Below are 3,425 nucleotides of genomic sequence, written 5' to 3'. Positions count from 1 at the left end.
TATATAGTGGCGGCGGCGCCACTATAACTTGGTGCCCTCGCCACTATAACCTGGCGCCACCGCCACTATAACCTGGCGCCCCCGCCACTTCTCTCCGTCTCCGAGACGAGTTTTTTTTGGGGACTGGGCCCACTTTCGACGAAATTTCGACAATATTACGGACGTATTTCAAATATATAGACAACAAATACAAGCCCAAAACGATGAAAAACGCACCTCGCGATGAAGCTTGGCACACAAGTACCCCTCCAGATGCAAGTAGAGCGGAACCTCCTCATCCGCCTCTAGTAAAGCAGAATGCCGGTCTGCCTGCCGGTCAAGATCGATGCACAGTTCCCTAAAAATCCAGAGTGGTGCCATAGCTCAAATGCTCAAATTTAGAGAATAGAGAAAAAAGAAAAAGAATGAAAAATGAGGGGATGGCTCTCTTAAAAAGGCACAAGCCACTAAAAAACAAAAAATTACATCCTTTGAGGATATGCCAGAAAGATACCTCTAAAGATGCAAGGCCAGAAGATGAAAAGCCAAAAAATACAAATAATCTTTAAAAGGGGCAGATAGAGATGCGGACATTCCAAAAGCCGAACAGCCAAGAGCGACAGACAATCCTGAAAGTAGACAGACAAAAATATAGATGGACAACCAAGGACGACAGAACAAGTCCCACTGACTTCAGAGAAGTCCTAGAGCCTTCAGACAAAGACCCAAGGCCTTCAAACAAGTCCCAGAGCCTTCAAAATAAGACCTAGAGAATCAGAACAAGTCCCGAAGCTTTCAGACAAGTCCCAGAGCATTCAGAGCAGACCCAAAGCCTTAAGAAGTCCCAAAGCCTTCAGACAAAGACCCAGAGCCTTCAGACAAGTCACAGAGCCTTTAGAACAAGACCCAAAGCCTTCAGACAAAGTCCTGGAGCCTTTAGACAAAGACCCAGAGCCTTCAGACAAAGACCAAGAGCCTTTAGACAAATCCTAGAGCCTTCAGACAAGTCCCAGAGCCTTCAGACAAGTCCCAGAGCCTTCAGACAAGTCCCAGAGCCTTTAGAGCAGATCCAAAGCCTTCAAACAAGTCCAGGAGCTTTCAGAACAAGTCCCATAGCCTTCATACAAAGACCCAGAAGACGGGATCCAAAAGAGTCAGACTTCCCAGATGGCATAAAGACGCCAAAACGCTGTAGAAAAACACCGAAAAATGGTATAAAGACACCATAAGTGGCAGAAAGACGCCAAAGCCTGATGAAAAACGTCAGCATACGGTAGAAAGACACCGAAGCCTGGTAAAAAGACACCAGTTAAGTGTGGAATAATTAACGGAATCCAGACACCTATGCAATTTTCAAGACCTAAATTATTGAGCCGAGACCGGCGCTAGAGAATGGGAGTGGCAGCTCTGAAACCCGTAGCAAACCTAAAACCACTAATAATTTTTCGCATTTAAAAGTATAATATTATATATAAAACATTTTCCAGAAAACACTTTCGGATAATACATTTATAAATATTAAAATATCATACTAGAGTTTACAATATAAAATACTGTTTGAAGTCAAAATATCTATCTAGTACTGACACCTACTGAGTACTGCAGCTTTAGGAACTTATACTTGTAAAGTCCAATGACTTCTGGCACAATGGAGCTGGTTTGTCTGATCTGACTCTGTCTACCTGCAAACATCAGAGTGAGGGGTTAGTATTTGGGAAAATACTGAGTGAGTTTGCAAGTTACTTATAGTATTATCAAAATATAGCGTTACACGTTTAATACGTATATAAATTTATGATACAAGCAAACATTATAAATTCTAAAAGTGTGAGTCCAACTCACTAGATACGGGAACTTCCAGACTAAACCGTAGCCGAGTGCTCACTCGTATCGAAATCATAAAATGTGATTCCAACTCACTGGTGGGTCCAATCCACTGGTGGGTCCAACCCACTGGTGGGCCCAGCCCACTAGATACGGGGCTCAGGTTACACTGTAACCGAGTTCACTCTCGTATCGTATCCTTATCATATCATGCATAATAAATCTTAATTCTTAATTATAAAGTCAGATACTTTAGATTGACTCACTAATGATCATGCAGCCTATTGACACCCAATAGGTAGTTGGTCTCTTCGGACCGCATATTAGACACTTATCTTCAAAACAACGAATACGACAGCATTCATATAATCAACTCACCAAAAATAACGTCTTACGCAAGCACATTATTTCCATGCGATATAGTAATAATAATATTCATAATAAATGAAAATAACTTTAATAATAATAATACGCGAAAGTAGATTGCCACTCACAGTGACCGCTTTCCGAATAATAATAGTATTAAGATCCCATGAACTCGAGCTCCATGCGTCGATACATCAGTTACTTAGTCGAGCTACCTGTACGTTTAATTCATAAACATAGGCTTAATATCAAAACCATAAGTTATAAATTTAGGTTAATATAATCGTATTTCAAATACGATTCTTAACTTTAATAGTATTCTAATACTTTGTCGAGATATTCGTTATATCTCTTATTCATCGATTCAAAAACTTAGGTTCTTTATACCTCGAAACCCTAATCGAACACGTTATGTTCAATATCCAAATTTCTCGTTTTCGGGGTCCGTATTTCACTTTTAATGTCCGACGTACTTGAAGTCAGGAGTCTAGGTCTAAACAGGGCAAAATAACTTTAAACGACTTCGTCGTTGGTTGTGCGAGCGATCAAGAGGATGTGTGCGTTCGCACAACCGTGTGGGCGTTCGCACACCGTGCAATCCTTTTTCCGAGCCGTTCCGACGTGCTCCGATCAATTCAGTCATGCTCCTATCTCAATTTAACACAACCTCAATTCCAATTCATCAAAAACGACAATAAAAACGCGATTACAATTCGTTAAAATGAATTAACCCATATTTATATATTTTTGCCACAAAGAGATTACCTCGATTTGAAGCTCAAATATGGTAGAGAATCGAATTCTGAACAAATCGATATAAAGAACGCTCGGTTTGGACGAGAAACGGCGAAACGGCGACGGATCGTAATCGTTAGCCATTTTTTTTCCTTCGCTCACCATCTTCCTCTTATGCCTTCTTCTGGATTTTTCATCCTTTCAAATCATTATATATGATTGGCTAATTGTCCATTTTGATCCTTCATTTCTTTAACTTAAACCAATTTTCTTTTAAACTTTCTAATTTAACCAAATGGTTAAATTATCCTTTTAACTCGATTACTTACGTATTATTTATATCCATATAAATAATACTAAGTCAAAATTATTATTTTCCGTCAATAATCTTTTAATTGCTATTCTCAAAATTTAATTGGCTAATTTACATTTTGATCCTTGAACTTTTCAAAAGTTGCAATTTAGCCCAAAACGTTTCCGCGTCCAATTTTTAAAAGGTCTCCGATTGACCCGAAACATTT

The sequence above is a fragment of the Mercurialis annua genome, linkage group LG5 (genome assembly GCF_937616625.2).
Source record: "Mercurialis annua linkage group LG5, ddMerAnnu1.2, whole genome shotgun sequence".
Taxonomy (NCBI): Eukaryota; Viridiplantae; Streptophyta; class Magnoliopsida; order Malpighiales; family Euphorbiaceae; genus Mercurialis; species Mercurialis annua.
This window is presented reverse-complemented; position numbering follows the sequence as displayed.